Source organism: Pleurodeles waltl, chromosome 12 (genome assembly GCF_031143425.1).
Source record: "Pleurodeles waltl isolate 20211129_DDA chromosome 12, aPleWal1.hap1.20221129, whole genome shotgun sequence".
Classification (NCBI taxonomy): Eukaryota; Metazoa; Chordata; class Amphibia; order Caudata; family Salamandridae; genus Pleurodeles; species Pleurodeles waltl.
In genome coordinates, this window is record NC_090451.1 from 43,077,478 (window position 1) to 43,103,861 (window position 26,384).

Below are 26,384 nucleotides of genomic sequence, written 5' to 3' on the forward strand. Positions count from 1 at the left end.
GGTGCCCCCGTGACCTCCAGCACTGACCCCTTTCCTTGGAGTGTCCTGTGTGCGCTGTGTTCCTCATCCCCCCCCCCCCCCCCCCGGCCTCCAGATGTTCTAGCGCTGTGACACGAAGCCACCGGTGCCCCCGTGACCTCCAGCACTGACCCCTTTCCTTGGAGTGTCCTGTGTGCGCTGTGTTCCTCATCTCCCCCCCCCCCCCCCCCCCCCGGCCTCCAGATGTTCTAGCGCTGTGACACGAAGCCACCGGTGCCCCCGTGACCTCCAGCACTGACCCCTTTCCTTGGAGTGTCCTGTGTGCGCTGTGTTCCTCATTCCCCCCCCCCCCCCCCCCCCCGGCCTCCAGATGTTCTAGCGCTGTGACACGAAGCCACCGGTGCCCCCGTGACCTCCAGCACTGACCCCTTTCCTTGGAGTGTCCTGTGTGCGCTGTGTTCCTCATTCCCCCCCCCCCCCCGGCCTCCAGATGTTCTAGCGCTGTGACACGAAGCCACCGGTGCCCCCGTGACCTCCAGCACTGACCCCTTTCCTTGGAGTGTCCTGTGTGCGCTGTGTTCCTCATTCCCCCCCCCCCCCCCCCCCCCGGCCTCCAGATGTTCTAGCGCTGTGACACGAAGCCACCGGTGCCCCCGTGACCTCCAGCACTGACCCCTTTCCTTGGAGTGTCCTGTGTGCGCTGTGTTCCTCATCCCCCCCCCCCCCCCGGCCTCCAGATGTTCTAGCGCTGTGACACGAAGCCACCGGTGCCCCCGTGACCTCCAGCACTGACCCCTTTCCTTGGAGTGTCCTGTGTGCGCTGTGTTCCTCATTCCCCCCCCCAAGTAAGCTGCCCCCCCCCCGGCCTCCAGATGTTCTACTTCTGACAGAAAAGCAAGTTTGGCCAAAGTGTGAACTCCGGCTCTTGCCAGGAATCAAGAAGCCGATCAGGTGCAGTGGCACCGGGGCCGTCCTCTGAACCCTGGCGCCTGCTGTGTGCTATACCCCGACCGCAGGCCCAGAGGCACCAGGGTCCAGGCACCCCGCTGCACGACGACTGAGGCATCGGCTGCAGGTCGGTCCTTGTGCACATCACACCCAGAGCAAAGCACGAGGAACACCCCGCGCTGTCAGTGCACGGAGCGAGGAAGGGTCTGTTAGCGGGGCCTTTTGTTAAACTCACGGCTGCATCATATCTCTGGGTAGAACCAGCAACTGGGCCGCGGGTGCGACCACGGACCGGGCCCAGAGCCCACGGATGCAGATAGACCAGGCTGGAGTAAAAGGGCGGAATGCTCTGGGGGGCGAGGGCTAGGGTCTGTAGTGCGGGGCCAAGAGTTCACGACATGAAAACTCTGGACTCTGGACAGGCAGCCATAATGGATTGGGATCGGTACCTTTCAGTGAACGGCCGCTGCCATGATGGTATGGGTAACCTGCAATGGGTTCTGCACCACGGCCCATTCGCCCAGTTATCCATCTTACATATCAAGATGCCAAAGCGGGAGTATTGTGCGTCCTGTGCAAGTATTGCTACCTGTGCAAGAGCGCGTAGCTCCTCGTTAACGGTGGTAAGCGCTATATAGATTCACTCGCAGTTACACTGTAGCACCCCCTTGGGGAGTCAGTATCACCAGGAGAACCGTCCGCCCCCTGACCAGACACCACCAGACATCCAGAGTCGACCTGTGCAGAAACAATGGTGCCATGTCTCCTAATGGAAATGAGCCCCCTGCCCCCAAGCTGAATAGCAAACGCATTCCTAACTGTGGCACAGAGAGCCCTGAACGGCCCTCGGTGCACTGCACCTGCTGCACCATTGTCAGCTACGCCCCAGTACCCGAGGGGAGGCAGATGCGGGCGAACAGAGTCTGGAGACCCCAGGGTCCCCAGGAGGCCTTGCGGAGAGGGACCCCTGTAGTTATTTCTGGGTCCGTTGATCTCGGAGCTCCTTTTGCAGGTTTCCAGGCGCTGCGCGTCGGCGCAGAGTTTCCTGGCCCTGTCTTTAGCACTTAGGATATGTCTAAATAAAATAAAGCATTTCCATTTATCAGAGCCTTTCATCTGCTGAGCCTGCAGCTTTATGCATGATTTAACACGCCTCGCGCCGTGCCAGGGTATTTAAGATGGATGCACCCTCCCCCCCCCCATGCAGTGGCGCACCCCACAGCTGGTTGGGCAGTAATATACAGCAATAATCAGGCCGAAGTTGGCGCCTCTGGACCCCGGTGTCAGTGCTTAATTTGTGCTTATTGTTTCCGGTGCTGAGCACAGGCCCGTATTTTTAAGGGCCGGCGCTTATTCTTCTGCCTCAAGCATTTACTGCGAGCAAAAGACACATATGGGAAAGACGGAGGAAGGGAAAAACGAAAAAGCGTCACAAAGCTAGAAAGCAGAAAGCTCCAAGAGTGAGCGGAAGGGCAGGGAGTGGCTGTAAATGGATTAAAGAGGCCCAGATGGTTTCAGGATTAAGGCGCCTCAGTATTCTGTGTCTGCACACTTAAGTACAGCAGCCCTTGTTTAAGAGGAGGACTTCGAGCACCGGCACGTTTTTGTTTACAAATTAAGCACTGCCCGGTTGCCTCTGCACCCCTGCACCTGCTGCACCACTGACAGATACGCCCCTCTGTATGGGATAAAAAGATCCTTTCACGAGTGCGTGCGTGGCTGGGGGTATACCCGGGGCCCACGTGAGTACTCACGAGAAAGAGTGAAAGCAGGCCTCGGTTCTCCTGACACATGGGACAGACGGTGTCGCCCTCTGGAGGATGAACGGCTGAGCGCACTCAAGAACCAGCAGGCGATAAACCTATTTATTCCACCTGGCCGTCATTTTAGGTGTTTTTTGTCCTGTTTTAGACGAAAGTCGGGTTTGCAAGTGAAGTCAGCGATTCTTTAATTTAGAGGTTTTTAGTTTGAAACATGTTTTTTTTTCTCACCATGCAACCATTTTATTTCGAATAAGAAACTTTCGGTCTGGTATTTTTCAAGCCTTTTTTTCTAGGGCGGTTTCCATTTGGTATCTGACCAGCAGGGCGAGGCAGCGCCTGCTTGGCCGGCGCTAGGCAAGAGTGAATGGGGGTTTTCTAAACTTAAATGAGATGTTTTTATAGTAGTCTGCGTTCTTCCTTATAGGCATGGCTATTACACTTAATTATGCAGCAAAAAGGAGCAAATCATGTGCAGTGTTGACTAATTCATGCCTCAAAAAAGGAAACTAATAACATGGCACATTCTCTAGTGGCATTATTTCACTGTGTTGCCACATAATATTGGCTGAGCCACGGCTTCACCTCAGTGGTACCAGTTCAGCACATGGCCACTGCACTCATCACCCGAGAGGTCACCAGTTACCCTCTGCAAGGGCTCTGCCACTGACCTGCACCTCATATTGCTTTTTAGGGTCAAGCCTGCGTTGCATGCGCTCACGTATGCGTATCGTAGCGAGACGCTTTAGTATTTAGAAAAGGGCTCGCAGCCCTGTCAACTTCACGTCGGTGTTTTTTATTGGTTCGTGGGCTTGCCTAATAAAATCTGCTTGCTTTCATTAGTCAAAGGCACATATACGTCATGCCTTTTCCGGTGGCTAGCCCTCCTTGAGCGCAGCGACCAAGTACATAAAACATGCAAGGCTTGCTGTTTTCCATCGGGCTCGCGGACTTCTTTTTCTCTAATTTACGAGCGCGATCTTGCTTGGCAGAAGTAAAGTGCTTTACATAGTTAATTTCACTTTTTCGGGTTATGTACATAAATGCACTTTTGCCCGATAGGTAAAAAGTCGGGTTAGGAGTTTACAACGCGATCAGCTCTAACATGCGCAAACGCGAGACCCGTTGCATTGTAAATGCTTGTTTAAATTATCTTTGGATCCGTTTGGGCTAGAAAGATTTTTTTTTTGCTAAAATCATTACATTTTGCAGTTGATTTCTGATTAGGTGGCAACTGAGGCAAATAACCTGTAACAGCACATTTAATAATTTCTCTTCTTATAATTTTATTTTCTTCTACGTTGGTAAAACACTTTGTTGGCGCAGGGAGGCAGGATATGGTGCTTTTGATGTGGTTAGTAGGGCTTCCAGATCATCATGGACTATTATCATTTTATTATTGTTACAAATCAGGGCATTCTGGGAGTCGTAGTCTTTAAATGCTTCAATCCAGCCACGTGCGACCGAGGCCCTTGAGAACAATAATGTGTAAATAAAGTGTACACTTGGAAACAGTGTTCCCCAGACATATTATTAAAAAATAATTAATGCTTGTATACATACACATACATATTCAAATAGACACACGCATACATATATATCAATGCATGCACACACAAACGTTATGCAAAGTGTTCTCTCTCTCTCTCTCTCTCTCTCTCTCTCTCTATATATATATATATATACTTATATATATATATGTTCGATGGCATGTGTAGCTGCAGATACACATGCTGTGCACATCCCGCCATCTGGTGTTGGGCTTGGAGTGTTACAAGTTGTTTTTCTTCGAAGAAGTCTTTTCGAGTCACGAGACCGAGGGACTCCTCCCATTTCGACTCCATTGCGCATGGGCGTCGACTCCATCTTAGATTGTTTTATTTCCGCCATCGGGTTCGGACGTGTTCCTTTTCGCTCCGTGTTTCGGGTCGTAAAGTTAGTTAGAATCTCGGAAAAATCGTCGGTATTGTTTGCGTTCGGTATCGGGTTAGTTACAACAGATCGACACCGAATTAAGAAGAGCTCCGGTGGCCCTTCGGGGTTTTCTTCCATCCCCATCGGGGCCTGGTCGGCCCGGCCACGTGTCTCTTCAAGGCTGATGGAACGGACCCCATTCCGCTTCTGTCCAAAATGCCATAACAAGTATCCATATACAGATCAACATCTGGTCTGTAACTTGTGTTTGTCACCAGAACACAAGGAGGATACTTGTGAGGCCTGTCGAGCGTTTCGGTCCAGGAAGACACTCAGGGACCGAAGAGCAAGAAGACTGCAAATGGCGTCGACGCCGACAGGACAAGGGCGTTTCGAGGAGGAGGAAGAAACATTCTCCACCCAGGAGTCAGACTCTGAGGAGATCGATCCCGAGGAAACGCCGAAAACCGTGAGTAAGACGTCGAAAACAAAAACTCACGAGAAAAGCGCTAAAGCCCAGGGAACGCCACCGCCAACAGGCCATGGCTTAACCCGAAAAGTAGGTGACTGTTCATTGGCACCGAAAAAGGGCGAGCTGGTGTCGAAGTCATCCGACTCCGGTCGAGATACCGGCACACAGCAATCTCGGGCCCGAGATAATGGCTCAGAAGATTCGGCACCGAGACACCGGCTCCGAAACGGGTCGGCACCGAGAAAGCACGACGCCGAAAGTAAAAAAGGTTTCGTCGGAGCCGAAAAAAGCAGGCGAAAAGGTTTCAGTTCCGAAATATCTGGCCTCGGAACCGAAAACAAGTTCCTACACTGAGGAGCAAGGACTGTCCACACAAATGAAAACACATAGATTTGGACAGGAATTACAGGCAATAGAGCCAGATCACACACAAAGACGGCTCTTTATTCAAAAAGATACAGGGAAGATCAGCACTCTTCCTCCAGTCAAAATGAAACGCAAGCTTGCCTTCCAAGACAAAGACAAACAGCCACACGCAAAGGTGGCTAAACAAGTAACACCACCACCATCCCCACATCACTCTCCGCAACCATCACCGGTAGCCACTCCACCAATGATGCAATCCCCAACTCATACAAGAATGAGCCAAGATGACCCTGACGCATGGGACCTTTATGACGCACCAGTGACAGACAATAGTCCAGAATGCTATCCTGCTAAACCATCGCCACCAGAGGATAGTACAGGCTACGCACAAGTGGTGTCAAGAGGAGCTGCATTTCATAATGTCAGCCTTCATTCAGAGCCCATTGAAGACAACTTTCTTTTTAATACACTGTCGTCCACACACAGCCAATATCAGAGTCTTCCTATGCTACCCGGAATGCTAAAACACTCCAAACAAGTGTTTGAGGAGCCTGTTAAAGGAAGAGCCATTACTCCAAGAGTAGATAAAAAATATAAACCGCCACCAACAGACCCAGTGTACATTACACAACAGCTAACACCAGACTCTGTTGTAGTGGGAGCAGCGCGCAAAAGAGCCAACTCTCATACTTCAGGAGATGCACCACCTCCAGTTAAAGAAAGTCGAAAATTCGATGCTGCAGGCAAAAGGGTGGCGGCACAGGCAGCAAACCAGTGGCGTATTGCAAATTCGCAAGCTTTACTAGCCAGATATGATAGGGCCCATTGGGATGAGATGCAACACCTTATTGAACATTTACTCAAGGAGTTCCAAAAGAGAGCGCAACAAGTAGTAGAAGAAGCACAGGGTATCTCAAATAATCAGATACGGTCAGCAATGGATGCTGCAGACACAGCTGCTAGAACTGTCAACACAGCTGTAACAATAAGGAGACATGCATGGCTGCGTACATCAGGATTTAAACCAGAGATACAGCAAGCTGTGCTGAATATGCCATTCAACGGACAGCAGTTGTTTGGGCCGGAGGTGGACAGTGCGATCGAAAAACTTAAAAAAGACACTGACACGGCCAAAGCCATGGGCGCACTCTACTCCCCGCAGAGCAGAGGCACATTTCGAAAGACACGGTTTTGAGGGCAAACCACAGAAGCCACAACCTCACAAACAAAGCCCACTTACCAGAGCCAGTATCAGCGGGGAGGTTTTCGGGGACAATATAGAGGAGGACAATTTCAAAGGAACAGAGAAAAGTTCCAAAGTCCCAAAACTCCTCCAAACAAACAGTGACTTCAAGGTCACAAATCCCCAACACATAACACCTGTGGGGGGGAGACTAACCAAGTTTTACACACATTGGGAGGAAATAACAACAGACACTTGGGTCTTAGCAATTATCCAGCATGGTTATTGCATAGAATTTCTCAAATTCCCTCCAAACGTCCCACCGAAAACACACAGTATGTCAAAACAACATATAAATCTTCTAGGACTAGAAGTTCAAGCATTGCTACAAAAAGAAGCAATAGAGTTAGTACCAAAACAAGAACTAAACACAGGAGTTTACTCCCTGTACTTTCTGATACCCCAAAAAGACAAAACTCTAAGACCCATACTAGATCTCAGAATAGTAAATACATACATCAAATCAGACCATTTTCACATGGTTACATTACAAGAAGTAATCCCACTTCTCAAACAACAAGACTACATGACAACACTGGATCTAAAGGATGCATATTTCCATATACCAATACATCCTTCACACAAGAAGTACCGAAGGTTTGTATTCCAAGGGATACATTACCAATTCAAAGTGTTGCCATTCGGAATAACAACTGCGCCAAGAGTTTTTACAAAATGCCTAGCAGTAGTAGCTGCACATATCAGAAGGCAGCAAATACATGTGTTCCCGTACCTAGACGATTGGTTAATCAAAACCAACACGCAAAAACAGTGTTCACAACACACAAATTACGTCATACAAACCCTACACAAACTAGGTTTCTCAATCAATTACTCAAAGTCACACCTTCTGCCGTGTCAAACATAGCAATACCTAGGAGCAACAATCAACACAGTAAAAGGAATTGCCACTCCAAGTCCACAAAGAGTACAAACATTCCAAAATGTCATACAAGCCATGTATCCAAACCAAAAGATACAGGTCAAATTAGTAATGAAACTCCTAGGCATGATGTCCTCATGCATAGCCATTGTCCCAAACGCAAGGTTGCACATGCGGCCCTTACAACAGTGCCTAGCATCACAGTGGTCACAGGCACAGGGTCAACTTCTAGATCTGGTGTTGATAGACCGCCAAACATACATCTCGCTTCAATGGTGGAACAGTATAAATTTAAACCAAGGGCGGCCTTTCCAAGACCCAGTGCCACAATGCGTAATAACGACAGATGCATCCATGACAGGGTGGGGAGCACACCTCAATCAGCACAGCATCCAAGGACAATGGGACATTCACCAAAAACAGTTTCATATAAACCACTTAGAACTGTTAGCGGTATTTCTAGCTCTGAAAGCATTTCAACCCATAATAACCCACAAATACACTCTTGTCAAAACAGACAACATGACAACAATGTATTACCTAAAGAAACAGGGAGGAACACACTCGACACAGTTGTGTCTCCTAACACAAAAAATATGGCATTGGGCGATTCACAACCACATTCGCCTAATAGCACAATTTATTCCAGGGATTCAGAATCAGTTAGCAGACAATCTCTCTCGGGATCACCAACAGATCCACGAATGGGAAATTCACCCCCAAATACTGAACACTTACTTCAGAATGTGGGGAACGCCACAAATAGATCTATTTGCAACAAAAGAAAACTCAAAATGCCAAAACTTCGCATCCAGGTACCCACAACATCAGTCTCAGGGCAATGCACTATGGATGAACTGGTCAGGGATATTTGCGTACGCTTTTCCCCCTCTCCCACTTCTTCCATATCTAGTAAACAAGTTGAGTCAAAACAAACTCAAACTCAAACCAATAGCACCAACATGGGCAAGGCAACCTTGGTACACAACACTACTAGACCTTTCAGTAGTACCTCATATCAAACTACCAAACAGACCAGATCTGTTAATAACACAAACAACAGATCAGACATCCAAATCCAGCATCGCTGAATCTAGCAATTTGGCTCCTGAAATCCTAGAATTCGGGCACTTAGACCTCACACAGTAATGTATGGAGGTCATAAAACAGGCTAGAAAACCTACCACTAGACACTGTTATGCAAATAAGTGGAAAAGATTTGTTTATTACTGCCATAATAATCAAATTCAACCTTTACACGCATCTGCAAAAGAAATAGTAGGATACTTACTACATTTGCAAAAATCTAACCTAGCTTTCTCTTCCATTAAAATACATCTTAGGGCAATTTCTGCTTACCTACAAATTACGCACTCAATTTCATTGTTTAGGATACCAGTCATAAAGGTGTTTATGGAAGGCCTAAAGAGAATTATACCACCAAGAACACCACCAGTTCCTTCATGGAACCTCAACATTGTCCTAACACGACTCATGGGTCCACCTTTTGAGCCCATGCACTCTTGTGAAATGCAATACTTAACGTGGAAAGTTGCATTTTTAATTGCCGTCACATCTCTAAGAAGAGTGAGTGAAATTCAAGCATTTACCATTCAAGAACCATTTATTCAAATACACAAAAATAAAGTTGTTCTACGGACCAATCCTAAATTTTTACCAAAAGTTATCTCACCGTTCCACTTAAATCAAACGGTAGAATTACCAGTGTTCTTCCCACAGCCAGATTCTGTAGCCGAAAGAGCACTACATACATTAGACATCAAAAGAGCACTAATGTACTACATCGACAGAACAAAACTAATTTGAAAGACAAAACAACTATTTATCGCCTTTCAAAAACCTCATACAGGAAATCCAATTTCAAAACAAGGCATTGCTAGATGGATAGTTAAGTGCATTCAAACTTGCTATCTTAAAGCTAAAAGAGAACTGCCTATTACACCAAAGGCACACTCAACCAGAAAGAAAGGTGCTACCATGGCCTTCCTAGGAAATATTCCAATGAACGAAATATGTAAGGCAGCAACATGGTCTACGCCTCATACATTTACCAAGTGTAGGAAGTTGGCTCTGTATGTGCTATTTCAAAGTAAGGAATAGCATGCACAGAGTCCAAGGGTTCCCCTTAGAGGTAAGATAGTGGCAAAAAGAGATAATACTAATGCTCTATTTTGCGGTAGTGTGGTCGAGCAGTAGGCTTATCAAAGGAGTAGTGTTAAGCATTTGTTGTACATACACACAGGCAATAAATGAGGAACACACACTCAGAGACAAATCCAGCCAATAGGTTTTTGTTATAGAAAAATATATTTTCTTAGTTTATTTTACGAACCACAGGTTCAAATTCTACATGTAATATCTCATTTGAAAGGTATTGCAGGTAAGTACTTTAGGAACTTTAAATCATTACATTAGCATGTATACTTTTTACATAAAACACAATAAGCTGTTTTAAAAGTGGACACAGTGCAATTTTCACAGTTCCTGGGGGAGGTAAAGTATTGTTAGTTTTAACAGGTAAGTAAGTCACTTACAGGTTTCAGTTTTTGGTCCAAGGTAGCCCACCGTTGGGGGTTCAGAGCAACCCCAAAGTTATCACACCAGCAGCTCAGGGCCGGTCAGGTGCAAAGGTCAAAGAGGTGCCCAAAACACATAGGCTTCAATGGAGAGAAGGGGGTGCCCTGGTTCCAGTCTGCCAGCAGGTAAGTACCCGCGTCTTCGGAGGGCAGACCAGGGGGGTTTTGTAGGGCACCGGGGGGGACACAGGTCAGCACAAAAAGTACATCCTCAGCAGCGCGGGGGCGGCCGGGTGCAGTGTGCAAACACGTGTCGGGTTTGTAATGGTTTTCAATGAGAGATCAAGGGATCTCTTCAGCGTTGCAGGCAGGCAAGGGGGGGGGCTCCTCGGGGTAGCCACCACCTGGGCAAGGGAGAGGGCCTCCTGGGGGTCACTCCTGCACAGAAGTTCCGATCCTTCAGGTGCTGGGGGCTGCGGGTGCAGGGTCTTTTCCAGCCGTCGGGAAATGGAGTTCAGACAGTCGCGGTCAGGGGGAGCCTGGGGATTCCCTCTGCATGCGTCGCTGTGGGGGCTCAGGGGGGACAACTTTGGTTACTCACAGTCGTAGAGTCGCCGGAGGGTCCTCCCTGAAGCGTTGTTTCTCCACCAGTCGAGTCGGGGTCGCCGGGTGCAGTGTTGCAAGTCTCACGCTTCTTGCGGGGAGTTGCAGGGGTCTTTAAATCTGCTACTTGAAACAAAGTTGCAGTTCTTGTGGAGCAGTGCCGCTGTCCTCGGGAGTTTCTAGTCTTTCTTGAAACAGGGCAGTCCTCAGAGGATTCAGAGGTCGCTGGTCCCTTGGAAAGCGTCGCTGGAGCAGGTTTCTTTGGAAGGCAGGAGACAGGCCGGTAAGTCTGGAGCCAAAGCAGTTGGTGTCTTCTGTTCTTCCTCTGCAGGGGTTTTTCAGCTCTGCAGTCCTTCTTCTTCAGGTAAGTTGCAGGAATCTCAATTCTTAGGTTCAGGGGAGCCCTTAAATACTAAATTTAAGGGTGGGTTTTAGGTCTGGGGGGTTAGTAGCCAATGGCTACTAGCCCGGAGGGTGAGTACACCCTCTTTGTGCCTCCTCCCAAGGGGAGGGGGTCACATCCCTAATCCTATTGGGGGAATCCTCCTTCTACAAGATGGAGGATTTCTAAAAGTCAGAGTCACCTCAGCTCAGGACACCTTAGGGGCTGTCCTGACTGGCCAGTGACTCCTCCTTGTTGTTTTCTTTGTTTCCTCCGGCCTTGCCGCCAAAAGTGGGGGCCGTGGCCGGAGGGGGCGGGCAACTCCACTAGCTGGAGTGTCCTGCGGTGCTGTGACAAAGGGGTGAGCCTTTGAGGCTCACCGCCAGGTGTTACAGCTCCTGCCTGGGGGAGGTGTTAGCATCTCCACCCAGTGCAGGCTTTGTTACTGGCCTCAGAGTGACAAAGGCACTCTCCCCATGGGGCCAGCAACATGTCTCTAGTGTGGCAGGCTGCTGGAACCAGTCAGCCTACACAGGTAGTCGGTTAAGGTTTCAGGGTGCACCTCTAAGGTGCCCTCTGGGGTGTAGTTTACAATAAAATGTACACTGGCATCAGTGTGCATTTATTGTGCTGAGAAGTTTGATACCAAACTTCCCAGTTTTCAGTGTAGCCATTATGGTGCTGTGGAGTTCGTGTAAAACAGACTCCCAGACCATATACTCTTATGGCTACCCTGCACTTACAATATCTAAGGTATTGCTTAAACACTGTAGGGGCACAGTGCTCATGCACTGGTGCCCTCACCTATGGTATAGTGCACCCTGCCTTAGGGCTGTAAGGCCTACTAGAGGGGTGACTTATCTATACCTGCATAGGCAGTGAGAGGCTGGCATGGCACCCTGAGGGGAGTGCCATGTCGACTTACTCGTTTTGTTCTCACCAGCACACACAAGCTGGCAAGCAGTGTGTCTGTGCTGAGTGAGGGGTCTCCTGGGTGGCATAATACATGCTGCAGCCCTTAGAGACCTTCCTTAGCATCAGGGCCCTTGGTACCAGGGGTACCACTTACAAGGGACCTATCTGGATGCCAGGGTGTGCCAATTGTGGAATCAAAAGTACAGGTTAGGGAAAGAACACTGGTGCTGGGGCCTGGTTAGCAGGCCTCAGCACACTTTCAATTCAAAACATAGCATCAGCAAAGGCAAAAAGTCAGGGGGTAACCATGCCAAGGAGGCATTTCCTTACACCAAGCACTACTGTGTAGATGTGCTAACTGCACAACAAGCAACAGTAGGTCAAGCTGTATTAAGAACATTATTTCAAACTACTTCAACTCCTACAGGCTGATCCACCGCTTTTTGGGGAGATAACTGCTTACTAGTCTATGCACAGCATGTGTATCTGCAGCTACACATGCCATTGAACGGAAAATGTCACTTACCCAGTGTACATCTGTTCGTGGCATTAGTCGCTGCAGATTCACATGCGCCCACCCGCCTCCCCGGGAGCCTGTAGCCGTTTAGAAGTAGATCTTAAACATTTGTACATTTGAAAATATACTACTTAAAACTTTATTATGTACATACGCATTCACTCCATTGCATGGGCACTATTACTAGCATACACAACTCCTACCTCACCCTCTGCGGGCAAAACAATCTAAGATGGAGTCGACGCCCATGCGCAATGGAGTCGAAATGGGAGGAGTCCCTCGGTCTCGTGACTCGAAAAGACTTCTTCGAAGAAAAACAACTTGTAACACTCCGAGCCCAACACCAGATGGTGGGATGTGCACAGCATGTGAATCTGCAGCGACTAATGCCACGAACAGATGTACACTGGGTAAGTGACATTTTCCATATATATACACACATGCATATATATGTTTACTGAAAAAACAAAGGTTACAGGGACGTTATAGTATGGTAAGGTCTAAATTTACTCTTACAAAAACTTAGAAATTCAGAAGTTATAGTTAGTTATTTCAAGTAACTATAACTCACGCCCTAAGGTAACTATAATTCGCACCATCACCATGCACAGTTTTCTCCACAATAACTTTACTGCAAATATTATTGTGACATTATCAATGTTGTGATATATGTCATAATTGCTGAAATATCTGGGGTAATTAGTGCAGGGCGAGGGCGCAAGTTATAGTTACTTGAAATAACTCTAACCATAACTGCTGAATTTCTAATGGTTTGTACAAGTAAATTCAGAACCTAACTATAACGTCCCTTTAACCTCTGTTTTTTTCAGTGAATTTCTATGGTTTTTTTTTTTACATAAAGTAATTTTAATTACTATATGTTAATCCAACCACTACAGCGCACGGCCTTTGGCCTGCAGCCAATCCCCTATAACCACCTTGCACCACGCACAGCCTTCGACAGTGTGCAGCGTGGGTTGGCCGCAGGGCCTGCACCCAACGCCCTTTAACCAGCCAACCACGTGTACAGCCTTTTGCTGTGCGCGACTGAGGTTGGCTGCAGGCCAGGCCCTGCGGACAACCCCCTATAGCCATCCTACCGCTGAAATGCATGGCCAAAGGGTCTGTCTCTTTGGGTGTGAAAATAGGTGTGCGAGGGCGCTTCTAGGTGCGAGTGTCTGTCTAGGTATAAAAGTGAGTGCATGAGGGTCTGAGTTGTTCTGAGAGTGGATGTGTGAAAGGTCTGAGTGGATCTGTGAGTGGGTGCATCAGTGTCTGGGTCTATGAGTGGGTATGTGAGGGTCTGAGTGGGTCTGTGAGTGGGTGCATCAGTGTCTGAGTGGGTCTGTGAGTGGATGTGTGATGGTCTGAGTGTGGATGTGTGATATCTGAGTGGATCTGTAAGTGGGAGTGTCAGTGTTTTAGTGGGTGTATGAGGATCTGAGTGGATGGTTGGGTGTGTGAGTGTGGGTCTGTTAGTGGGTGTGTACGTGTCTGAGTGGGTGTGTGAGGATCTGATTAGGTCTGTGAGTGGGTGCATGAGGGTCTGAATGGGTCTGAGTGGGTGCATCAGTGTCTGTGTACATGAGGGTCTTAGAGTCTGTCAGTGGGTGCATGAGGGTCTGAGTGCATCTGTGAGTGGGTGCATCAGTGTCTGAGTGCTTGTGTGAGTGGGTGCATGAGGGTCTGAGAGTGGATGTGTGAAAGGTCTGAGTGGATCTGTGAGTGGGTGCATCAGTGTCTGGGTCTGTGAGTGGGTCTGTGAGTGGGTGCATCAGTGTCTGAGTGGGTCTGTGCATAAGGGTCTGAGTGGGTCTGTGAGTGGATGTGTGATGGTCTAAGTGGGTCTGAGTGTGGATGTGTGATGTCTGAGTGGATCTGTAAGTGGGAGTGTCAGTGTTTTAGTGGGTGTATGAGGATCTGAGTGGGTGGGTGGGTGTGTGAGTGTGGGTCTGTTAGTGGGTGTGTAAGTGTCTGAGTGGGTGTGTGAGGATCTGAGTAGGTCTGTGAGTGGGTGCATGAGGGCCGGAATGGGTCTGAGTGGGTGCATCAGTGTCTGGGTACATGAGGGTCTTAGAGTTTGTCAGTGGGTGCATGAGGGTCTGAGTGCATCTGTGAGTGGGTGCATCAGTGTCTGAGTGCTTGTGCGAGTGGGTGCATGAGGGTCTGAGTGGGTCTGTTCGTGAACAAATTGGTGTATGAATGAGTTTGTGAATGTTTTTCCTATTTGTTTTTTGCCGATATTCACGAATTCGTAGCAAGGTTACATGGGGGTTTGCTCTGAGCATCGCGGCATATTCATGAATATTGCTTGTTGTTTAAAAACATAATTATAAGGTCATAATTTCACCCTCAGAGACCCCTATATCACAGCCTTGGGGTCCAGGAAGCTCCACCCTGACCTCCTATACCACTTTTCTTTTTCTTTTGCAGCCCCGGGGACCGTGTCCCGTTACCTAGAATGGTAGCCGCAACTTTCTGGTCAGGTTGCAGCTAGCCAATCACAGCATTCCTGTTAGTGCGTTCATTCGCAAATACACCGCAATCACCGTGAAAATGTTGCGACGGACCCACAGCCCTAGAAAAAAAAATATTTCCCCTTTAATATCTCAAAAAATATTGAACCGATTTACGCCAAATAATAAAAAGTGTACTCTGCGTACCAAAGCCTACCTTTCTGCCAAATTTGGTGTAATTCCGTCCAGCGGTTCAGGCTGTACTCCTGTTCAAAACTCCTATGGGAACTAACATCGGAAACGCACGATGAATCACACCAGCATTTTTCATGTGCAACAAAAATCACCAGCAGAATTTGTTTGGGAAAATTATGTGAAGATTTGTCACAGGACACCAAAGACAGGCAAGTCAAAACATGCTTTTTCTAAGGAAACCTGGTCCTGACTATAACTCCCTGCTGGTCACTGCCGTGTGGTGGGGTGCCTTGAAGCTGCGCCCCGTCGCCACAGTTTTTTTTCGGTGTCCTTAGGCGGAGATACCGGTCTTACAAATTCCCACATAGTGTGCATTTGGGCGAAGTTTGAGCCTGCTGCCAGCCCCCTGCTGCAGGACTCCACAGTGGACTGTGTTTCTTGGCCGGGCTTTGCCTGTGAATCTTTTTAGGTCCTAAGAACATTCTCTCATTTAAAGTTATGTTTTTTCAAGGAGCTGTAGATCATATAGAATGCTCATAAAACACCTTCGTCGACGTGTGTTTTTTGCTTTTGTTCTATTTTTTTGTTTTAGCTTCTAGAACTTCTTTCTTCTCCCCGTAGATTAGGCTCTTAGAAGTGATATTTGGAGGCGCGCGCAGTTGGGCGGCCCCGGGGACGCGGCGCTAAAGATAGCGCCGAGTGTGTGGCTGAGGGAGGCCGGGTCCGCGCCTCATCCATCTTCGGGAAGTGTGAATCTGGGCCAGGAGCAGCCTAAAAATACACAGGGGCCGAGTGGGGGTGCATGGGAGAATGTGTGGAAGGGCGACGTGGCTGGAGGATGTATGTGCGCACACACAGGAGTACACATGGCGAGGGCGGGCAAGGGCCGGAGGGGTGTGCATGCATGAGACAATACATGGCGAGGGCGGGAAAGGACCGGAGGGGTGTGCGTGCATGAGACAATACATGGCGAGGGCGGTAAAGGACCGGAGGGGTGTGCATGCATGAGACAATACATGGCGAGGGCGGTAAAGGACCGGAGGGGTGTGCGTGCACAGGAGAATGTACATGGTAAGGACCGAAGGATGTATGTGTGCACATGAGAATATACATGCTAAGGACCGAAGGATGTATGTGTGCACAGGAGAATGTACATGGTAAGGACCGAAGGATGTATGTGCGCACAGGAGAATATACAGGTTAAGGACCGAAGGATGTATGTGCGCACAGGAGAATGTATGGTAAGAGAGAAATGGACCGAAGGATGTATGTGTGCACACGAGAATATACGTGCAAGGACCGAAGGATGTATGTGTGCACAGGAGAATGTATGGAACGAGAAATGGACCGAAGGGTGTATGTGTGCACAGGAGAATGTATGGAACGAGAAATGGACCGAAGGGTGTATGTGTGCACAGGAGAACATACATGCTAAGGACCGAAGGATGTATGTGCGTACAGGAGAATATACATGGCAAGGACAGAAGGATGTATGTGTGCACAGGAGAATATACATGCTAAGGACCGACGGGTGTATGTATGCACAGGAGAATATAGATGGCAAGGACCGGAGGATGTATGTGCGCACAGGAAAATATACATGTTAAGGACCGAAGGATGTATGTGTGCACAGGAGAATATACATGGTAAGAGCGGAAATGGACTGAAGGATGTATGTGTGCACAGGAGAATACATGGCAAGGCCGGAAATGGACTGAAGGGAGTGTGTATGCACAGGAGAATGTACATGGTAAGGACCGAAGTTTGTACGTGTGCACCGGAGAAAACATGGTAAACCGGGAAATGGACCCGAGGATCTATGTGTGCATACGATGTGTGCATAGGAGAGTACATGGTAAGAGCGGAAATGGATGATGGATGTAGTGTGCACAGGGGAGTACATGGTGAGGACGGTATATTGACTTCAGTGCCCGGCAATTTGTGTCCAGTGAAAGAAGTGTCCTGTCTGTCTCTGTACATTGAGGTCACTCCCTGGCAGTGCCTGTACATTGAGGTGTCACTCTGGCAGTTTCTGTACATTGAGGTCATTCTCTGGCAGTGCCTGTACATTAAGGTCACTCCCCGGCAGTGGCTATAGATTGAAGTCAGTGTTTGGTAGTTTCAGTACATTGAGGTCACTACCTGGCAGTTTCTGTACATTGAGGTCACTCCCTGGCAGTGCTTGTACATTGAAGTCACTGCCCGGCAGTGGCTATAGATTGAAGTCAGTGATTGGTAGTTTCTGTACATTGCGGTCACTCCCCGGCACTGCCCAGTGCTTAATTTGTGCTTGTTGTTTCCGATGCGGAGAACCGACACTTATTTTTGAGAGCGGCACTTATTTTTGAGGGCTGCGGCTTATTCTTCTGCCTCAAGCATTTACTGCGAGCAAAAGACACATATGAGAAAGAGGGAGGAAGAGAAAAACGAAAAAGCGTCACAAAGGGAGAAAGTAGCAAGCTGCGAGAGTGAGCTGAAGGGGCAGGGAGTGGCTGTAAATGGATTAAAGAGACCCGAGATGGCTTCAGGATTACGCCGCCTCAGTATCCTGTACTTGCACATTTAATTGCAGCAGCCGTGTTTTTAAGAGGAGGGCATTGGGCACCGGCACCTTTTCATTTACAAATTAAGAACTGTGCCTGTACATTGAGGCCACTCCCCAGCAGTGGCTATAGATTGAAGTCACTCCCTGGTTGTGCCTGTACATTGAGGTCAGTCCCTGGCAGTGCCTGTACATTGAGGTCACTCCCTTGTAGTTTCTTTACATTGAGGGCACTCCCTGGCAGTGCCTGTACATTAAGGGCACTCCCTGGCAGTGCCTGCACATTAAGGGCACTCCCCGGCAGTGGCTATAGATTTGAAGTCAGTGACTGGCAGTTTCTGTACATTGAGGTCACCCCTGGCAGTTTCAGTACATTGAGGCCACTCCCTGGCAGTGCCTGTACATTGAGGTCACTCCCTGGCAGTGCCTGTACATTGAGGTCACTCCCTTGCAGTTTCAGTACATTGAGGTCACTCCCTGGCAGTGCCTGTACATTGAGGTCACTCCCTGGCAGTGCCTGTACATTGAGGTCACTCCCTTGCAGTTTCTGTACATTGAGGTCACTCCCTGGTAGTTTCAGTACTTTGAGGTTACTCCCCCGCAGTGGCTATAGATTTGAATTCAGTGACTGGCAGTTTCTGTACATTGAGGTCACTCCCTTGCAGTTTCTGTACATTGAGGTCACTCCCTGGTAATTTCTGTACTTTGAGGTCACTCCCTGGCAGTGCCTGTACATTGAGGTCACTCCCTGGCAGTGCCTGTACATTGAGGTGACTCCCTGTCAGTGCATGTACATTAAGGGCATTCCCCGGCAGTGGCTATAGATTTGAAGTCAGTGACTTGTAGTTTCAGTACATTGAGGCCACTCCCTGGCAGTTTCAGTACATTGAGGCCACTCCCTGGCAGTGCCTGTACATTGAGGCCACTCCCTGGCAGTGCCTGTACATTGAGGGCACTCCCTGGCAGTGCCTGTACATTGAGGCCACTCCCTGGCAGTGCCTGTACATTGAGGCCACTCCCTGGCAGTGCCTGTACATTGAGGTCACTCCCTTGCAGTTTCAGTACATTGAGGTCACTCCCTTGCAGTTTCAGTATATTGAGGCCACTCCCTGGCAGTTTCAGTACATTGAGACCACTCCCTGGCAGTGCCTGTACATTGAGGTCACTCCCTTGCAATTTCTGTACATTGAGGTCACTCCCTGGTAATTTCTGTACTTTGAGGTCACTCCCTGGCAGTGCCTGTACATTGAGGTCACTCCCTGGCAGTGCCTGTACATTGAGGGCACTCCCCGGCAGTGCCTGTAGATTGAGGCCACTCCCTGGCGGTGCCTGTACATTGAGGTCACTCCCTTGCAGTTTCTGTACATTGAGATCACTCCCTGGTAGTTTCAGTACTTTGAGGTCACTCCCTGGCAGTGCCTGTACATTGAGGTCACTCCCTGGCAGTGCCTGTACATTGAGGTCACTCCCTGGCAGTGCCTGTACATTGAGGTCACTCCCCGGCAGTGGCTATAGATTTGAAGTCAGTGACTGGCAGTTTCTGTACATTGAGGTCACTCCCTTGCAGTTTCTGTACATTGAGGTCACTCCCTGGCAATGCCTGTACATTAAGGGCACTCCCCGGCAGTGGCTATAGATTTGAAGTCAGTGACTGGCAGTTTCTGTACATTGAGGTTACTACCTGGCAGTGCCTGTACATTGAGGTTACTCCCTGGCAGTGCCTGTACATTGAGGTCACTCCCTTGCAGTTTCAGTACATTGAGGTCACTCCCTGGCAGTGCCTGTACATTGAGGTCACTCCCTGGCAGTGCCTGTACATTGAGGTCACTCCCTTGCAGTTTCTGTACATTGAGGTCACTCCCTGGTAGTTTCAGTACTTTGAGGTTACTCCCCCGCAGTGGCTATAGATTTGAAGTCAGTGACTGGCAGTTTCTGTACATTGAGGTCACTCCCTTGCAGTTTCTGTACATTGAGGTCACTCCCTGGTAATTTCTGTACTTTGAGGTCACTCCCTGACAGTGCCTGTACATTGAGGTCACTCCCTGGCAGTGCCTGTACATTAAGGGCACTCCCCGGCAGTGCCTGTACATTGAGGCCACTCCCCGGCGGTGCCTGTACATTGAGATCACTCCCTGGCAGTTTCAGTACTTTGAGGTCACTCCCTGGCAGTGCCTGTACATTGAGGTCACTCCCTGGCAGTGCCTGTACATTAAGGGCACTCCCCGGCGGTGCCTGTACATTGAGATCACTCCCTGGCAGTTTCAGTACTTTGAGGTCACTCCCTGGCAGTGCCTGTACATTAAGGGCACTCCCCGGCAGTGCCTGTACATTGAGGCCACTCCCCGGCGGTGCCTGTACATTGAGATCACTCCCTGGCAGTTTCAGTACTTTGAGGTCACTCCCCGGCAGTGGCTATAGATTGAAGTCACTCCCCGGCAGTGCCTCTACCCCGACGCCCCCTCCAGACGCCGTCTGCACATTGACCCGGGCACTAAGCTGCTGCACCGAGCCGGCCTCGACTCAAGGCACATCAATATTGCAGCTGGATGAGGTGAAATCTTAATTTAACTCGGAAAATCAATCTGTCAGCCGGGTGATTCCTGCTGGGAGGGGGAGGGGCTCCTGCATTTTTAACAAACGGTTTTAATCACAGTAGCTCGGGCTGCCCCCCCCCTTCCCCTGATGACCCTGTGAGAGAGGGGCGCGGGCCCGCTGAAGCCCACTGACCTCAATGGAGTCTCATCCTGGCCTCGTGCACACACCTCTAACCTCCTCTAGCCCACTGGCCTCGTGCACACACCTCTAACATCCTCTAGCCCACTGGCCTCACGCACACACACCTCTAACCTCCTCTAGCCCACTGGCCTCGTGCACACACCTCTAACATCCTCTAGCCCGCTGGCCTCACGCACACACACCGCTAGCCTCGTGCACACACCTCTAACCTCCTCTAGCCCACTGGCCTCGTGCACACACCTCTAACATCCTCTAGCCCGCTGGCCTCGTGCACACACCTCTAACATCCTCTAGCCCGCTGGCCTCACGCACACACACCGCTAGCCTCGTGCACACACCTCTAACCTCCTCTAGCCCACTGGCCTCACGCGCACACACCTCTAACCTCCTCTAGCCCGCTGGCCTCGTGCACACACCTCTAACCTCCTCTAGCCCGCTGGCCTCGTGCACACACCGCTGGTCTCGTGCACACACCTCTAACCTCCTCTAGCCCGCTGGCCTCGTGCACACACCTCTAACCTCCTCTAGCCCGCTGGCCTCGCACACACACCGCTAGCCTCGCGCACACACCTCTAACCTCCTCTAGCCCACTGGCCTCGCGCACACACCTCTAACCTCCTCTAGTCCACTGGCCTCACGCGCACACACCGCTAGCCTCGCGCACACACCTCTAACCTCCTCCAGCCCACTGGCCTCGCGCACACACCTCTAACCTCCTCTAGCCCACTGGCCTCGCGCACACACCTCTAACCTCCTCTAGTCCACTGGCCTCGTGCACACACCTCTAACCTCCTCTAGCCCACTGGCCTCGTGCACACACCTCTAACCTCCTCTAGCCCACTGGCCTCACGCGCACACACCCCTAACCTCCTCTAGCCCACTGGCCTCACGCACACACACCGCTAGCCTCGCGCACACACCTCTAACCTCCTCTAGCCCACTGGCCTCGTGCACACACCTCTAACCTCCTCTAGCCCACTGGCCTCACGCGCACACACCTCTAACCTCCTCTAGGCCACTGGCCTCACGCGCACACACCTCTAACCTCCTCTAGCCCACTGGCCTCACGCACACACACCGCTAGCCTCGCGCACACACCTCTAACCTCCTCTAGCCCACTGGCCTCACGCACACACACCGCTAGCCTCGCGCACACACCTCTAACCTCCTCTAGTCCACTGGCCTCGTGCACACACCTCTAACATCCTCTAGCCCGCTGGCCTCACGCACACACACCGCTAGCCTCGCGCACACACCTCTAACCTCCTCTAGCCCACTGGCCTCGTGCACACACCTCTAGCCCACTGGCCTCACGCGCACACACCTCTAACCTCCTCTAGCCCACTGGCCTCACGCGCACACACCTCTAACCTCCTCTAGCCCACTGGCCTCACGCGCACACACTGCTGGCTTCATGCACACACCACTGGCCTCGTGCACACACCTCTAACCTCCTCTAGCCCGCTGGTCTCGTGCACACACCGCTGGCCTCGTGCACACACCTCTAACCTCCTCTAGCCCGCTGGTCTCGTGCACACACCGCTGGCCTCGCGCACACACCTCTAACCTCCTCTAGCCCACTGGCCTCACGCGCACACACCTCTAACCTCCTCTAGCCTACTGGCCTCACGCGCACACACTGCTGGCTTCATGCACACACCACTGGCCTCGTGCACACACCTCTAACCTCCTCTAGCCCGCTGGTCTCGTGCACACACCGCTGGCCTCGTGCACACACCTCTAACCTCCTCTAGCCCGCTGGTCTCGTGCACACACCGCTGGCCTCGCGCACACACCTCTAACCTCCTCTAGCCCACTGGCCTCACGCGCACACACTGCTGGCTTCATGCACACACCACTGGCCTCGTGCACACACCTCTAACCTCCTCTAGCCCGCTGGCCTCGTGCGCACACCTCTAACCTCCTCTAGCCCGCTGGTCTCGTGCACACACCGCTGGCCTCGCGCACACACCTCTAACCTCCTCTAGCCCACTGGCCTCACGCGCACACACTGCTGGCTTCATGCACACACCGCTGCCCTCGCGCACACACCTCTAACCTCCTCTAGCCCACTGGCCTCATGCGCACACCGCTGGCCTCGTGCGCACACCTCTAGCCCACTGGCCTCACGCGCACACACTGCTGGCTTCACGCGCACACACTGCTGGCTTCATGCACACACCACTGGTCTCGTGCACACATCTCTAACCTCCTGTAGCCCACTGGCTTCACGCGCACACACCACTGGCCTCATGCACACACCTCTAACCTCCTCTTGCCCACTGGCCTTACGCGCACACCGCTGGTCTCGTGCACACACCTCTAACCTCCTCTAGCCCACTGGCCTCACGCACACACCGCTGGTCTCGTGCACACACCTCTAACCTCCTCTAGCCCACTGGCCTCACGCACACACCGCTGGTCTCGTGCACACACCTCTAACCTCCTCTAGCCCACTGGCCTCATGCGCACACCGCTGGCCTCGTGCACACACCTCTAGCCCACTGGCCTCACGCGCACACACTGCTGGCTTCACGCGCACACACTGCTGGCTTCATGCACACACCACTGGTCTCGTGCACACATCTCTAACCTCCTGTAGCCCACTGGCTTCATGCGCACACACCACTGGCCTCATGCACACACCTCTAACCTCCTCTTTCCCACTGGCCTTACGCGCACACTGCTGGTCTCGTGCACACACCTCTAACCTCCTCTAGCCCACTGGCCTCACGCACACACACCGCTGGTCTCGTGCACACACCGCTGGTCTCGTGCACACACCTCTAACCTCCTCTAGCCTACTGGCCTCACGCGCACACACTGCTGGCTTCATGCACACACCACTGGTCTCGTGCACACACCTTTAACCTCCTCTAGCCCACTAGCCTCGCGCGCACACACCACTGGCCTCGTGCACACACCTCTAACCTCCTCTAGCCCACTGGCCTCACGCGCACACCGCTGGTCTCGTGCACACACCTCTAACCTCCTAACCCACTGGCCTCACGCGCACACACCGCTGGCCTCACGCGCACACACCGCTGGCCTCGCGCTCACACCGCTGGCCTCGCGCTCACACCGCTGGCCTCGCGCACACACCGCTGGTCTTGTGCACACACCTCTAACCTCCTCTAGCCCGCTGGCCTCATGCGCACACACCGCTGGCCTTGTGCACACACCACTGGTCTTGTGCACACACCTCTAACCCCCTCTAGCCCACTGGCCTCACGCGCGCACACCACTGGTCTCGTGCACACACCACTGGCCTACTGCACACACCGCTGGTCTCCTGCACACACCTCTAACCTCCTCTAGCCTACTGGCCTCATGCACACACACTGCTGGCCTTGTGCGCACACCACTGGTCTCGTGCACACACCTCTAACCTCCTCTAGCCCACTGGCCGTACGCGCCCACGCCACTGGTCTCGTGCACACACCTCTAACCTCCTCTAGCCCACTGGCCTCGTGTGCATACCCCGCTGGCCTCGTGCGCACACCCCGCTGGCCTCGTGCGCACACCCCGCTGGCCTCGTGCGCACACCCCGCTGGCCTCGTGCGCACACCCCGCTGGCCTCATGCGCACACCCCGCTGGCCTCGTGCGCACACCCCGCTGGCCTCGTGCGCACACCCTGCTGGCGTCGTGCGCACACCCTGCTGGCCTCGTGCACACCCCGCTGGCCTCGTGCACACCCCGCTGGCCTCGTGCACACACCGCTGGCCTCGTGCACACACATCTAGCCTTGTGCATACACCACTGGCTTAGTGCACTCATCTCAAACCTCCTCAAGCCTCACCCACACACCACTGGCCTCTTGCACACACTGCAGACCTCTTGCACACACCACTGGCCTCTTGCACACACCGCAGACCTCTTGCACACACCGCTGGTCTCGTGCACACACCGCAGACCTCTTCTGGCCCACTAGCCTCACGCGCACACACAGCTGGCCTCGTGCACACACCTCTAACCTCCTTTAACCCACTGGCCTCACGCACACACACCGCTGGCCTTGCGCACACACCGCTGGTCTCGTGCAAACACCTCTAACCTCCTCTAGCCCACTGGCCTCGTGCGCACACACCGCTGGCCTTGTGCACACACCACTGGTCTTGTGCACACACCTCTAACTTCCTCTAGCCCACTGGTCTCACGTGTGCACACCACTGGTCTCACGCGCGCACACCACTGGTCTTGTGCACACACCGCTGGTCTCCTGCACACACTTCTAACCTCCTCTAGCCCACTGGCCTCATGCACACACACACCGCTGACCTCGTGCGCACACCACTGGTCTCGTGCACACACCTTGAACCTCCTCTAGCCGTACGCGCACACACCACTGGTCTCGTGCACACACCTCTAACCTCCTCTAGCCCACTGGCCTCACGCACACACATCGCTGGCCTCGTGCACACACATCTAGCCTCGTGCACACGCCACTAGCTTCGTGCACACACCTCGAACCTCCTCTAGCCTCACGCACACACCACTGGCCTCACGCACACACCACTGGCCTCACGCACACACCACTGGCCTCACGCACACACCACTGGCCTCGTGCACACACCACTGGCCTCGTGCCCACACCGCAGACCTCTTGCACACACCGCTGGCCTCGTGCACACTCTGCTGACCTCTTGCACATACCGCTGGCCGCGTGCACACACCTCTAACCTCACGCACTGGCCTTGTGCACACTCCTCTACCGCCTCCAGCCCGCTGGCCTCACGCACACACACCACTAGCCTCTTGCACACACCTCTAGCCCCCTCTAGCCTTGTGCACACACCACTAGCCACACCGCTGGCCTCGCACACACACCGCTGGCCTCGTACCAGTAGCTTAGTGCACACACTGCTGGCCTCGTGTGCACACACTGCTGGCCGCCTCCACACACCGCTGGCCTCGTGCACACACCTCTAACCTCACGCACACACCGCTGGCCTCGTGCATACACCTCTAGCCTTGTGCAAACACCACTGGCCTTGTGCACACACCTCTAACCTCACGCACACACCGCTGGCCTTGTGCACACACCTCTAGCCTTCTCTAGCCTTGTGCAAACACCACTGGCCTCGTGCACACACCACTAGCCTCGTACACACACCGCTGGCCGCGTACCAGTAGCTTAGTGCACACACCCCTGGCCTCGTGCACACACCCCTGGCCTCGTGCACACACCTCTAACCTCCTCTAGCCCACTGGCCTCACGCGCACACACCGCTGGCCTCGTGCACACGCCACTAGCTTCGTGCACACGCCACTAGCTTCGTGCACACGCCACTAGCTTCGTGCACACGCCACTAGCTTCGTGCACACACCTCGAACCTCCTCTAGCCTCACGCACACACCACTGGCCTCGTGCACACACCGCAGACCTCGTGCACACACCGCAGACCTCGTGCACATACCACTGGCCTCGTGCACACACCACTGGCCTCGTGCACACACCGCAGACCTCTTGCACACACCGCTGGCCTCGTGCACACTCTGCTGACCTCTTGCATATACCGCTGGCCGCGTGCACACACCTCTAACCTCACGCACTGGCCTTGTGCACACTCCTCTACCGCCTCCAGCCCGCTGGCCTCACGCACACACACCACTAGCCTCTTGCACACACCTCTAGCCTCCTCTAGCCTTGTGCACACACCACTGGCCACACCGCTGGCCTCGCACACACACCGCTGGCCTCGTACCAGTAGCTTAGTGCACACACTGCTGGCCGCCTCCACACACCGCTGGCCTCGTGCACACACCTCTAACCTCACGCACACACCGCTGGCCTCGTGCATACACCTCTAGCCTTGTGCAAACACCACTGGCCTTGTGCACACACCTCTAACCTCGTGCCCACACCTCTAGCCTTCTCTAGCCTTGTGCAAACACCACTGGCCTTGTGCACACACCACTAGCCTCGTACACACAC

The 26,384-nt window shown here is 52.0% G+C and overlaps 1 protein-coding gene across 1 annotated transcript in view; it reads left to right on the top strand.

The window, feature by feature from the left end:
• HOMER3 (homer scaffold protein 3) overlaps nucleotides 1-26,384 on the top strand; it is a 238,895-nt gene that overhangs the window by 128,770 nt on the left and 83,741 nt on the right. The window lies entirely within an intron of this gene.